The sequence below is a fragment of the Poecilia reticulata genome, linkage group LG3 (assembly GCF_000633615.1).
Source record: "Poecilia reticulata strain Guanapo linkage group LG3, Guppy_female_1.0+MT, whole genome shotgun sequence".
Classification (NCBI taxonomy): domain Eukaryota; kingdom Metazoa; phylum Chordata; class Actinopteri; order Cyprinodontiformes; family Poeciliidae; genus Poecilia; species Poecilia reticulata.
The window spans coordinates 29245169-29260856 of record NC_024333.1 but is presented as its reverse complement, the minus strand read 5'-3'; positions in this window follow the sequence as shown (position 1 = coordinate 29260856).

The window sequence follows — 15688 nt, the reverse complement described above, 5'->3', positions numbered from 1 at the left end:
GTGTGTGTGTGTGTGTGTGTGTGTGCGTGTGCGTGCGTGCGTGTGTGTGTGTGTGTGATATTATTATAATGAGTCTGTACTGTCTAATTTACGCAGAACAGGAAGTTCAGAAACGGTCACAGAAAGCTGATTCTGTCAACTCTTGAAACGAACATTGTGTGTTTAGATGCAGCCGATATCTCCAGTAAATTCTACGAAACAGGCTAATGTGACCTTAGCTGATAATCTGTGCTTAATTATAGCAATAAACACTGATCAGGAATATATACGAAATTAGAACAGCAGGTGATCTAAAAATGTTTTACAGACCCTCAAAACATATCAGGTATTTGGTCCTCGTATATCTTTTTTTTATTATCAGAACCAGCCTTTTTCCAGTGTCATGGTACCTTTTAATTATGTTTACATTCTGCATAAATAAGACTCTAGTATCGGATGGTTTGCCAGACTGATAGTCTGGCACATTTTTATTCTCTTATTGGTTCTCTTATTTTTATTCACTAACTGACAAAAAAGTAGAGGATTTTGTTTCTCGCCACCGACGGCACCAGCAGTTTAATCGGAGTTGAGAAAATGGCATTTAAATAGAGTGAATTTTGGAATCAACTTCAGAACCACTTTGAGACTAATGGACTTTAAATACTATAGAACTTCAAAGATCTGATGCTAACTACTCTAATCAGCGATGTCATTGTTTGGGAGGAGTGTTGCAATTCATTTCATCACAACATCTCATTTTTTAGTGTGCCTTGTTCTTTTTTTTTTTTATTTCATCTTTGCAGGGAACTTTTGTAATTCACATGTGTAGCTTGATCTGGAAACCATAGTAAAAAAACATGTAAAGCACTATTTTTTGCATAAGGTGTTATTTTATGTTTTAATTTAAATAGGGGGAAAACAGTTTATTGAGTGTAGTTCATAAAGTGCAATAAAACTTACTGAAATATTTGCTTTTAAGTGTCCTAATTGCAAACAAAAGGTTAAGGTGTCACAGTTGGTTATAGGACAAGCATGCAAACATTCACAGAGATTAATAATTGTTCTGAAGATGAACAAATCTCAACAGCTTTTTGCCAAACGTCTTTGGAGAACCACTAATAACTCAAGAAGGAAAATTAATTGAAACAGACAATAAACACATTTTTGTTGTCCTAAAAGTTTTCTGTTGTGAATAAATTAAACCAGTAATAATCCCTTTAGCTTGAGAAACCACCATGTTGCTGTCGCCATCATGGGCTTAGAAAGAACAAATATCCATTATGAGAAAAAACTGCAAAGAATATAACTGGAGGTATAGGTCATTTATTTCAGTAATTCAATTCTCTAAGTAAAGCATTATGTAGGTTAGCTACACACAGATTGATGTTTTCAAATCTTTATTCCTGTTGTGATGATTTTCTGCATACAGGACAATATACATGACAAATACACTTTAATGCAAAAAGTATTCTTAATACCTCCTTAAAGGTTATCAAAAAGAAAGGCATACTCAAATTGATTGAGTTTTGAGGGTTAAATTAATCATTCTCACTTTATTTTGTCACCTATAGAAAAACGTGCCATGGTCAGCATTTTCAGGTTAAACGTAAAAGCTACCGTCCCATAAACAAGCTTCTGAGGCGACAGTTTGGCATTCTTTCATTTACATCGATTTTTCTTAAATTGTTTTTCTTTATTCGCATGTTTCCAATTAACTTCATGTTCAGATGTATTTACTTGTTTACCACTCAAYGGTGTTCGCTGTAATACTGGCTGATCATTTACATTTCTGTACCTCATGTGACGTTACTGATAAAGTGAGTCTGCATTTCATTATCTAGTTACGTTTTACAATTGTTTTAAATTCCTTAGTAGGAAAACAAGCATTAATTGATAGTTAGCTAATTATATAGAAATACAGTGGACAAAAATACTGGAGAAAAGTCAGAGCATGTTTAAGTTTCCATCCATCCATCCATCCATCCATCCATCCATCCATCCATCCATCCATCCATCCATCCATCCATCCATCCATCCATCCATCCATCCATCCATCCNCATCCATCCATCCATCCATCCATCCATCCATCCATCCATCCATCCATCCATCCATCCATCCATCCATCCATCCATCCATCCATCCATCCATCCATTTTCTTACATCTTTATCCCATTGGGATCAGGAGGGTTGCTGGTGCCTATCTCCAGCTGTCAACGGGCGAGAGGCGGGTCACCCTGGACGGGTCACCCTGGACAGGTCGCCAGTCCATCGCAGGGCGTTTAAGTTTTCATGTCCAACACATATTGGGTTGTCCTACATAATCCATTCAAAAGCAATGAGCTGCAAACAAGGAGATATCCTTTCCATATAAGATTGGATTTCCAAAGGCTATTGAAATGTATTATCTTTTAAGTCGTATGAGTCTGCACATATACTTAAAGAAGAGAAACATGCAGTACAAGTTGATAAACAGAATTTCACAAACATTTTTGCAGCGTAGTGATGACGTTAGTTTCGTCAGTAAAGACTTTTCTTTTTTTTTAACCGTACCACCTGAATAACATTTTCTCCCCAGCGACACTTGTACTTTTGACACCTATTTCTTAGAAATGGCTCTTTACTTTCACTTAAATGACATTTTTAAATGAATACTTGTAAAAAAAATAAAAAATAAAAATAAGATAAAATAAATAAATAAATAAATAAATAAATAAATAAATAAATAGTAATGCTTAATTAATGTAATAAAGGATTAGATTTTTCTCAAACCCCAGAAAGGGAAGGAACTTAACTAATGCTTGTGTACATTTCTGCTCACATTCAGTGTCTGCAATCTGGGTYTCTTTGTGTCGCAACATATCTGTGCGGCGTCTGAGGCTTCCCACAACAAACCATCAGAGAGACGCTCAACAAACAGAACTGATGTTGCCATCATACGCAACAGTGGCCTTCTGCTCCAGCATTTCAGCCGCCTGTCTCTCTGCAGGGACGGCTTAAAAGGAAGCACTTCTGATTTTTCAGAAAAGCAGCGCTTCAAGGAAGCCACCCAAAAGCGGAATAGCTATAATTTGGAAGTCTTTTTTTTCCCCTCTCAATTCAGTAAAAGGAAATACTTTTTAATGTGTTTTGATGTTTCAGGATTTTTTTATGTTRTTGCTGACTCCTCAGTTATTGTCCCAAAGTGCGGCTGCAGGCTCAGCACTGACCTTTCTTTTAATTTGCAAAGTTAGCTCAAAGCAGAAATTCTGAAGAAAAAAAGAAATTAGATTTCATAGGCGCAAGTGATTCCGAGGCTCCGTTCACGTCAAACTGGGCCAAAAAACAAACAAAAAAAAAACAGTCTGCAAGTGTAGAGAACACGGTGGGAAGTTGATGATTTTACCCCGAGCAGCTTGTGTTATGCAAGCTGAGGTGCCGAAGGCGTTGGWGGGGTCTCTGGGGAGAACTTTGGTTGAGAATCTGTGGCTGAGATCAGAATAGGTATTTAGAGAGGAACTGGGAGAACGCTGAGGACACTGACACTGGAGAGGCAGGTGGGACGCGAAGCCCACATCCTGGGCCACCTAACCACACATGTTGTGTACGTACACACTCCCAGCAAGGTACTGAAGCCACTGGCCGAGGATCATATCCTCTAATCAGTATCAGTTCATGTCCATCACACTGGAAGGTCCTTGTTGCCTTGCGCTCCTTGACGACGTCTTCGGRGTTTAGCTGCAGACAAACAACGGCGTGACGCGCAGGCATGAATGCTGGWCTGCAGTGAGAGCATCAGCAAAGTAACGTAGAYGTTTGTAATCAGGAAAAATKAATGTGAAGACGAGTGGTTAAAGTTTGACGATTTGATAGTGACAGCTGATCACTTTAAAGCCAGTGATGTGCAAGTAGAATAAAGGCGTTGTTAAAATAATAAATCTATTTAAAGATACAACCCAATGGAGTTGTTGTTTTTTTTAACAAAAGCACAGTGCCAAAACAAAAGCATTAAAAGAAATAAAAATAAATCTATGTGCTTATTGTGATTTTGGGTCAAATATGCAGTAAAATGCACAAGAACTTGGCTGACCAGCAGGCCGGTGAACAACTGTAGCAGATTTTGACTCTGATTCAGAATATAAATTGAACCTGAGAAAAAAAACAGGAGATCAATCTTGTGTTTGAGATACAGATTTTATTCTGAAGATTTKAAAGATGTGATGGTGGAACTGCAGACTTCAGACCTCTAAGTGGCGAAAACATTTTATTCATTTTTATTCACCTATTAATCAGCTCATAATCCTCTTTTACCTTTTCCATCCAGCTTGTTTCTATGCATTTGCCATTAAGTATTGGGGTATGAACATGTACATTGGCACAAAACGCAGCCGGAAGTCATGCTACTTTAGCTCACCCGAAGAGCTTCTCTCTAAGTGCTGAGCTTTGTTTTTTTTGTTTTTTTTTACTTCTTCTATATGCTGCTGACTGAAATGACTGAAATGACTGAAATGACTGAAATGACGGACATTGTGAGTTTGCAGATGCATGAATGGTGGGAACGCTGAGTAGATTGGGATCGTTTGAACTCTGTCTGCCTGGTGATCGTTTTTGGTTCTCCAGGAAACCTGGATCTGCTCTTTGTAAGCTGCACCAGTGGGATTTTTTTATTTCTTATTTTTCTTTTTTKGGGGGTGAAATTGATCAGAGTAACTACTGATTAGCAGAACTTCAAAAATGCCAAAGAAGCTAAATGAAAAGCTATGGAGGAGAGTKCAAAGCTGCCATCAGTGGTGCATTTGATGTTCCGTAACAAMTGTTCACAGACAATACAAACCCAACAGGGTAATGAAGTGTGCCTTCCCAAACAAGATTCTCAAAATAAAAAGTGTTAAAAAGTTATAAAGTGTGTTGGAAAAAAAAWCAACAAAAACTTTCAATCCCGCTGTCATGACCTCACAAAAAGGTCAAAGTCAAGCTGATCAAACCACCTTCGAAGGAGGAATTTGATCAAAAACATGTGAGTAAAAAAAACAAAACATGGAAGTTCTAACCTGAAATGAACTCTGATCTGTTGTCTTTAGCCTACCAGAGACAGAAACTTGTTTTCGAAGGATGGCGGATTTTAGCTCGAATAAACAAAAAACGATGACCACATTTTTAAAGTGAGCAACGCTTGAACCCCTCAAAGCAAATGTAAAAGACATGACACCGGATGTATCACATCTCAATGAGTGGGTGAAGGGATAGCAGAAGATTGCATCAGTCTGAGCTCTTGTTGCTGCACTCTTTGACAACAGTGATCCTTGACCGCCTGATTTGTCTCTGGACAGGAAACACAGGAAGGAGCCCAGAAAGAAGATCCAGTGCACAACTTCTCCCCCRAAAAGAGGAACAGTTGGAACACAGGCACAGTTGAAGAGTGAAGAGTTGGACTCCTGTTTTTTAATAAAATAAAAAAAAAAATAACAAAACAAAAACAACTCTCTTGTTTATCAAAATGWAACTTTAGTGAGCAGAAGGGAATCCACCTGCCAGATTTCTAATTGTTAGTGTTTTTGACTTGTGATTAGAAAGAYGATCTCAACAGACATGAACATAAAGACTCCCTTTTAAAGAAATATTCTATCCATTATATGAGTAATTTAGTATAAAAAAAGAGCTGCTCTGTTTCATATTTGAGAAAAACAAAACCTACGAGGTGAAGAAGGTTCTGGATGGCAAAGGGGAAGAACTGGGGTGGGGTAAAGGTCTCAGAGGAGCCCAAGCAGGGGAACGTTAGAGCTCACACCTCAGTGCTCATTCTTCTTACATATGTGCGTGCGTGCGTGTGTGTGTGTGTGTGTGTGCGTGAGCGCGCCTGTGTGTTTGTGCATGCAAAGTGCCGAAACGACAGGATGTGGGTAGCCGAAAAGGTGATTATTATGAGGTAAATGAAAGATACCTGGTAAAAATGGGTATTTTAACATTTCCTCTTAAATAAAAGCATGCTGCCTGTTTTTTAATAACATTTTTTTTTTTGAAAAATAAAGAACTGTTTTGAATGAAAGATGGGAAGCAGTGGAATGTTAGAGGAARAAATAACATAAAATGTGAGGTGTTGCAAATCATTAAAAAGACAAGCAAACAAAACGGATTCTGAAAATGGCACAAACTGCATGCACCATGCTTCGGAAAAGTTGTGTTGGGGGTTGTGTGCCGCAGTGTCACTTCACTTCTTCTTTTAACAACTAAACAGTGTTTGGGATCYGAGATTAACTTGTGTTGATTTGAAAGTGAAAATGTTTTGTTTGGTTATAGGATTTTAGCCTCCACAAGCTCAGGCCTTGTTTATTTRACCTTCTGTTTCCCTTTGTTGAAGTTTCTAGAGTTTAAATACACAACCCCTTTATTATGTTACTAGAAAATTAAAACAGCCTTGCTTGAAAAATAAAAATAAAAATTACGCAACAGCATGTTTACCTTTTTCTTGGTACTTTTTGAAATATGCAAGTTTTTCAGATCATGCGCTCCAATTCACACCCACACTCTCAACGAGGCTCTCTTGTAAGTGACAGTGGCCGTAATGCTGGTGACAAATCAGATATTCCCCYTCCTTCTTCCCTGGAGGTGGCACTGTCCAATAATTTCCAAAAAGGAATTTCTACATTTGATTCATAAGAKCTGGGACATTTTTCCTCTTCACTCCATTCCCCCGCAACTACAGAGGTGGCAGAGTTCACAGGAATCTAAGAAGCAAAACAATGACTGGCAGCACTGAAAGGAGCCATTTTTATTCCAACCTATTTAGTTTACATTAACATAAATCAGGGAATTTTCTTTGGTGGCTCATTTATTTATTTATTTACACAAATATTCTTTAATGTCCTGATTATTTTACGGCACAGATTTGTGAAACTTTGAGCCACCTCGTAGGTTACTTTGTTTTACATTTATACTGGGTTTCTGTTTTTGTTCATCCAAGATTTGCTAAAGATAATGAACTAACCAACTAACTAATCAACTAAACAAACAAACAAACAAACAAATAAATAAATAAATAAATAAATAAATAAATAAAAGTTTGAGGAAGTGTAAGAGCGTTCAAATTCAAAACAAAAATCTTTTAACCACCGACTTTTCCAGTTCTCAAAATTTTAAGCTTTGTTTATTCAGTTTGATACGCAGCATTAAACATTTTCTTCTACACTTCCGGACTATATTTCAATTCCGTTCTCTACATACCCATTACAGCAATTTCCTACATAATTATTTAATGTAAATATATTTTTTACATGATCTTGATTACTTGTGTGCATTGTTGTTCGTGTGTTCCTCACAACTGGTGTTTTTTTTTTGTTTTTTTTTTGCTCCCAATTCATAGAGGAACAGAATCCTTGTGGCTTTTAGAAACTCTGATTCTAATTATAAGGAGTGAGTGAATAGATCGGATTAAATACGCAACCTGTTTCTGAGTTGTCTGCCATGACTCTGGCAGCAGGTGTTGATGGAATTTTAAAATTTGCTCTAAATTGGTCCCAGTGCAGCTGAAGGAGCTGTCGACCACAGACCTTAGCAGAAACTACAGTCACATTGCATACTTCCTCCTTTAAAATACCAGACTCCAAAAATGACCGACACATGATCAGGGTGGAATTACCTGCTAATACTGCCACCTTTTAAGCAGGAGCTTTGTAAATAAAATCAAAAATTAGTTGCGCGGTCTGAGCCTGTTCATTTCTTTGCTGTATGCATGTGGCCTGAGAGGAATCCTGATGCTCCAAAAACATGTATTTTCATTTAGTAAAGTGTATTTTGCTGAGAGAAGAAAAATAGTGAAAAAATGTACAGCAACCCTAAAAGCTGGTGAAGTGTATTTTTATCTCTAAATTTGCATGTTTCTCTGCCAGGCTGCCTGGGCCCRCTCGAAGAAGAGCAACGGCGGCAGTCCATAAAAGCATTGATGCAGAACTTCTATGGCTGGTTAGTCATGATAGTTCTCAAAGTTTGTCGTGCACATCAATAGACGGGGGAAAATCCTACTTATGTAACTTAGGGGTTGGAAAATGTGCTCATGTCATAAGAGGGCATACAAAAAACCACAACAAGGGTAAAGTGAAACTTATAAAAAAGAGGAAATGCCTAATTTATAAAACTTGGTCTCTGTGTGAGGAATTTTATTCATCTTTAATTTATTTTGTAGCAAAAAACATTTTCAAAGTGAAAGAAATATTCAATTTCCACTGGCTGCTGAATTGTTGTGAAGCACAACTTTGTACTGCCATCTAGTGGGAAAATATACAAATTTAAACCGTTTCTCTCTTTTGCTTGTCTTCTTTCTTTCCTTTTTCTGTAATATCTCATCCATTGGTTTTATCCTGTTTTTATTTTTCACTTTGCTTTTTTTTCGTCAAAACAGATGCGACAGAAGCCAACAAATGATTGGTATGCAACATAAATAAATAAATAAATAAATAAATAAATAAATAAATAAATAAATAAATAAATAAATAAATAAATAAATAACGGACAAGACTATAATTTTGCCAGGAGGAGCGTTGACATTATAAAAAGATATCAATGGCCTTTAGTTTACCTCAGGAAAATCAGATCATGTCTGTATGTAGTGTAGGCGGTCAGAGTAAGAGAGGTCACACATGTGACCACAACGAAACAGACATGTCTCACTATCAGCCGTGACGCATGCACTTTACAATCACTCTTACTTATATCGACTGAAACTTTTTACTGAACAAAATTATATAACAACTGATAATGTATATTTTGCAATAGCTGAAACACATTTTCTTTTTATCTATTTCCTCTCTGCTGGTGCATTTGCTTATATTTTGACATTTTCAGCTGCAGAAATAACGTGGACTCTCTTTGTAGTCAAAATCGTCGAGGAGGAAACTCAATTTGTGGTTTTGTGGATTCTCAAGTCTGATCTTATCTACAAACCAGTCATCCCATAAAACCACAACTGATAAGAGAAAAATTGTCATGAATCAGTACTCGAATCTTTACAAAAGCGAATACTGAAACCACTGTATTACCAATGGACTCAGTGTGAGGTTTTGAGACTTTTGGACTGAATCAGTAAATCGAATGTTTGCCAAACTTCGACTGACTCACACACCTTGCTGATGCTGATGCACAGCTGTTGGAGTCGGTGAGTATTTGTTTACTGAATTTCTAAGAGTTTCCATAATTATCCCAGCCAGAATTGTTACCTTATCTATACCGAATGACTCACTGATCCTAATTGAATACTTGGCAGAGAGCGCTGGTGGTGACAATGTGCACTCAGTCCATAAACCATCAGTCACGGTTTTTAGTCCCATTAGACACTCTATACTGTCTTTACACAGAAAGGTTGAATCAACTAATGGATAAGCTTTACCACGTGTCCTCATCACATCTGTGTGGGAAAAGTAGACGCAGTTGTTTTTTCAGTGTTATTTGCGGCATGAAATGAAGAGTTCCTTCACATTTTGGGGATGTGAGACTACCTTTTGTGGTATGAACTAGCATGTTTCTATGAGAAAGGGGCTTTTTTTTGCTTGTGACTTGTGTGGAAAGAGATTCGTTTTTTTGTTGTTGCTTTTTTTTGTTTTTTTTTGTTTAGGTTTTTTTTAATTGGAAAAAACTATTCAGTTAAAAACCAGTAGGTGAAATTTCAGCAGGGTCTTTTGTTTGAAGAAAACAAAAACTTTGTCGAATGTGTCGAATAAAATGCAATACGATACGGATATGACTGCTGGAGAGAAGCACCACACCCCTCGGACCCTGCAAGGATCAGCAAGTATTGATGTATTTATGGCAGGATGGACTGAACACAATAACATCTCCCTCTTCCCTTAACCATTTATTATCATGCTTTCTGATCATAAAGATTATGAACTGTGCTGAGAATGAAACGATTTACCGTCTTACTGATTTTTTCCATTTATGCTTTCTTGTCAAATGTAAATGTTTCATACCACCAAAGCAAATATAAATTCAGACAGATAATGTAAAACTAAACAAAAAAAAAAAAAGAATTTCATAAGTGAAGTGAAAAATTATTCAAACCAACCTGACACCATGTGAAAAATCCCCTAAGAAAAAAAAACTAGAACAACATCTAAAGCACCGCAGGCTTCATTGCCTCAGTGTTCAGTGGCATCGGGCTCCGAGGTCACTGCTGGTGAAAAGAAAACAAAAACTCGTCTCACGTTGGCCACAAAACATCTTGAAAATATTGTTTGATCTGAGGAGATAAAAGAGGAACCTTTTGCAACTGTGTGTTGTGCTGCATCTTGTGTAAAACTAAAGCAGTGTGTAAGAGAAACAGCATCATACAAACCAGCAAATTTGGTGTTGGAAGTGTGACGGCGAGGGGCTGCTTTGCTGTTTGAGGACATGAACAAAGTGAAATAGTTGTTCCAAGACGGCAATCAGAAAGAAGGAAGATGAAAACAAGTTACCTTCCATCGTGTTCCTTAGTGTTGTACAACTCTGGAGTTTTGGGAGGAGAGAGCTGTGTCTTTTATAGATTCAAACCTTACAGTCGGGCCAAAGCAGCTGATGGGGTTGTCAACTTCCTCACTGCATCCTCAATCAGCAGAAATCTACTGCAGAGTAGAAAAAGGACCGAGTCCATCCTGCTGAGCCCCTCTGGGGGGCTGAATTACGATTTCCTGAGTGACGGCGAGGCCTGGGAAATTGGACTGAGCGGCCATCCATAAGGGTGTCTGCATCCTCCAGAACAATGTGGTGACCCCTGGGAACCAAGAAGGTCAGACCAGGGAAGGTTTCCACCCTCATGTTCATACATGAGGGTTAACATATATCAAAAACATACGGGCTTCACACGCAGAAACTCACACAGGCACGCGGATACACAAAAGCACGCTTATAGGTAGTCTGAGTAAAAACAGAAGAGATAAAATCTCTTAACCTTTGATAAGTCTAAAAAGACTAACTCAAATAAACCTCTCCAAAAGAAAAAAAAAAGCTAAAAGAACTCCACTTCTGCTTTTATGTCCCCTTGTTGTGTGATACAGTTGTCTTGGAGACTACAGATAGCCTGAGCCCCACAATAAACTGATCCTGTATCAGGCTGCTAGTCGTTAAGCTGCGCTGTAGGTGGGAAAGTTATAAAGTTGTGCGTAGACTAAAAGATGAGATTTCTCCGTATCTCTGTCTGGAAACCTGACAGATCTGGATTTAGTCTGACCCCAGACCTCCTACATGCATGTCTCGCTGTTTACCGCCCCCTGCCTAGCCCTCCTTTCTCTGCACATCTATCATTTCAGCAGGACCACACACACACACACACACGCACGCACACGCACACACACACACACACACACACACACGCACACGCACACACACACACACACACGCACACACGCACACACACACACACGCACACGCACACACCCATGCATGGCATACACAACCACAATTACACACACTCTTGATCAACCTCACGCGAATTCAAAGTCATCCCTCTGAGGTTTCAATGTCTGTGAATCACACCTACATTATCTGCAAAGTTGGAAATGAGACTAACTATTTATTATTCAGGTAGCGCACATGAGAAAACGTGTATTCGTTTGGGAAAAATGTCTTCTCGGTGGGATATTTGGTGGCTGTAAAACATGAGCGCAGCTCTTACGTAGGTAGATCAACTCACTCCCCTCTCTCTAATTGTGATCTACATCACTGGGTTTCCCTCCACAACCCCCCTCGCAGTACAGATGTGTTGCAGAGAGCCAGACTGGTGGTCATTCCAAACGCAATTTCCTGTAATAGAAGAACGGTTTGAGACAATGAGCTCAGAGAAAGCCGATGCCAGCCAGAGATACCCAGCGCACCGGGGAATTCTGCCCTCGTATGACCCTCCCTAAAAAAAAAACACTCCTCAAACATATTCAAGAACATTTTAGGGCTTGTTTTATCCCTACTTAATGTGAAGACTATTGAACAACAGTGAAACCACTCAAATGGAATTGCATTAAGTTAAAGGTTTGGCTGCACAAGTTTAAGGATGTGCTCATGACTGCAGATTGGCATTTTTGTTAGTAAAGCAAGAAAAGAACGTCTCTTTGGTTGCTTTTTCTAACTTTCTTCCTTACATTAATTGAGCATCAGTCAGACTGACTGTAGCTCCAGACCTGCTCTAACCATGAGGCCCTATCAGCTCTCACATTTCCCACATTGACAGATCTCCTTCTTCTTTTTCTCTTCTGTGGCTCCAGATATAGTTCTTGATGGACGGACCAAAACAAAGGACAATAATTCATAATAACTTGTTAGCCGATGCAGAGGCTCATCTTCCAGCAGAACAATACAATATAATACAGCGAAACATGAGCTACAATTGAATGAATCAAAGTATTTTCAGTCGAGTAGTGGTTTTTCTACTGTACAAAACTGAAAATCAGTGGTAAAACCTCAATGCTTGATGTTCACAGATGCTCCTCATCAAACTGAGCTTGAGATTATTTTTTTTAAAGAATAGGAGAATTTTGTTATTTATTATTTTATTTTTTTGTTTTTTTTTCTAGATTGCAAACCTGGTAGCGACATGCCAGTTGTCATTGCACAGAAATAAAGGCCACACTTTTCAGGCCTTTATTTGTAAATAATTATGAAAATTATTTGTCCTTTTTCTCTTTGGATTTATCCTGTATTTTGTGCTGCTTATCACATAAAATCCTGTTAAAATACAATGAAGTTGGTTGAAACGGGACAAAGTGTAAAAAAAAAGTTCAAGCTGAAAGAATATGTGTGCAAAGGGCTGTACTGTAGTTGTATAATATATTCTCTGGTTAGGATTAGAGGAGTGAAAGACTAATTAACATTTGTTTCAATAGTTTGTGCACTACACTAATCTACTTAAACTTCCTCCTCATGGTGGAGCTAGAGGAAAAGTCAGGGAATAATGAGTTCAAGAGATTTCTTGGTTGTTCACCAGGTTTTCTCAGACGTTTGAACAACTGTTGAAAAAAAACAACATTACTGAATGTAATGCACCCTTGTGCTTTTCTTGGTAAAAAAAAAAAAAAAAAGTGTCTTTAAAAAATGGACATGCAAAAATTTTAAGAGAAAAACTAGAACTTGTATTTTGTGTCATTTTGTGTTGACCGTCTTTAACGTCAACCTTTCAAGTGTTTACATTGCATCATTATATAGTGCTGCTGTCCTCTGTGCGTAGGAGCTCCATGACGAACACAACCTCAAGTGTTTAGCCTTCTTGTACTCCTGGAGGCATCGGCAGAGCCAGCAGATTACTGTCTTGCATAAGCTTCAGCATCAAGTCACACAGACAGGATGTTGATAACATCCAGCAAAACTCCATCTCTCTCACTGAGGCCGTGCATTTCTTTCTTTTCTTTCTCCCTCCACCTTTCCACCCACACACAGCAGACGGGGGGATTTGGTAAACGAAAACCAACACACGATGAGAATGTGCGTCGGCGCATTTCGTAATGGACCACAAGAATAGCTATAAATGCCTGCTGCTCTAATTACCCCGAGGGATTTATTACCAGCACCACATAATCGTCATTATGGTAGTGGGCAGGATGACGTCCTGTCCTGATTGCTAAAGAGTTTAAGAATTTGAAGAAAGAAGCAAAATCTCCAGGATCTTCTCATCGGTTTGTCTGACCTCTTTCTTCAGTAGCGCAGTGAAGAAATGTTTGCATCTTTACACATTTTCAATAACCCTTATTGAGTCATGATTTATATGTGTGATTAATCATATTTTCAACTTTAGCTACTAACCCAAGCTTGATTACCATCAAGAAATCCCCTAAACTGAACCTGTCTGACAACTGGAAGTTGGCTAAAATATTTCAAAGTGTAACGCGTTGTGTCCAGATCTACAGAAATTCAGCATATACCCATCAGTCTGGAAAAAGCTACAAAGGCTTCAGCAAACCACAGGTAGAGCCTTTATCCACATGAGAAGAGATACAACAACGGTGAACACTTCCAGGAAAAACTGGCATGTCAAAATTACTCCAAGAGTGCAATAATAGTTTTTTAATAAGAAAACTACTGCGGAAAATTAATTCCAATGCCACATCTACAGCTGACTGAAAGAAGCAGAAAAGGTTAATATTATATTATTTCAATTCCCAAGACATTTAGGAAATTATTCAGTGGTCTGATGAGACAAAAACAGAACCTTTGGAACATCTGGCATAAAACAAACAAAGCCTTTCAGGAACAAAAGATAATGGCAGTCAAATATGTGGTAGCAGCGGTTAAATGGGGCTGTTTTTAAGGTTTAGTAGATTTGCTGTAAGAAATGGAACCATGAATTCTGGGCTCTACCAGAAAATCCAGAGAAAACACATGAGGCCACTATGCGGTCAGTTCTTCACCATAAGCTCAAGTGTTATGCAGCAGGACAATAATCCAAAGCCCACTTGAAAGTCCATTTCTAAATGCCTCAAATGAAACAAAATTAATGTTGGGAAAGGGGCCTAGTCAAACGCTGGATTTATATCAGATTGACCTTTAACAGCCAATTTACAAAACCCTCCAACCTGTGGACCAAAATTCATCCACAGCAAGGCAAAAGACTCGTCACCATTTGTTGCAACCACTAGATGGCAGTTTCTATGCTTCAAGGGCATTTACATCTTCCAGATGGAGAAAGTTTAGTTTCAACAGCTTATTTCCCTAAACAAACTGAATCATCACTTCAAAACTTTTTTTGAGCATTTACTCAGGATATCTCTGTTCAATATTTAAATTTTCTTTGATGATATATTAAGTTTAAAATAAAAAACCTAATATTTATATATATAAAAAAAAACAGAAAATTTCTGAGGGGGCAAATATTTTTTTTTCACATCTTCATAATCTGTTTTTTATTAAAAAAATAAATGTTTTGCCTTTGATTTCAACAGAGTAAAACCTGTTTTTCAGGTGTCACCAGTGAAGTCCAGCTTGAAGCTAATTAATCATGCAGGTCATCGGCTCTCAGCGGCCAGATATGAATTTGTTCCCCTCGCTCTGACATTAGATGGAGTGTGAGGGTTATTCTGCGTTTACTCGTACGCCTCCCGCAGGTTGGCAGCTGTCCAGGACCGCTCAAGCCCTTCGTCAGGTCCGGGACTTTAGGAAAGATCTTCTAGGCCTGATTACAAAAGTGTCACAGAATGACAGATGAAGGCTCTAAAGAGCTCTATCTTTAGCTCTGGGTAAGGCTGTCTCTGCTCCAGACTCCACTTGGCTCTTAAAGGCAGAATAGCAGGACGAAGAGGAAGGGAAGGACAGGGGAACCGATGGGGGGGGGGGGGATAAGTCACTGCTTGGGAAAAAAGTCGCCTCTACTCTATGAGGCTGAAGTTTTTATTTAATTGTTGTTAATCAAAAACAAACAATTAATGCATGAATAAAACGTGAAGAGGCAACAGCAGCAGATTTCCAAACGGGAAATCTTTATTGATGGCCGAGTGTTAATAATGACTAATCTATGTTCATCTAAAGATTCATCCATATTGTTTCTGAATAAGACAAAACAGGATTTCTCCCCCTCTGCCTGTCTGCCTCCCCCCCTTCATGCCTCTGTTGGTTTAACCCTGGTGGGCAGCAGGCAGGCCTGACAGCACCCAGACACTCTCATGTGATTTATAGTGTGCTCTGAGAGTGCAGAAGAGATGACCACTCCGATTTGACCCCTGCCATCTTATCAGCCTCTCATCAAGAAGCAGAAAACACTCAGACTCGTTGTCGCTTACTCATCCG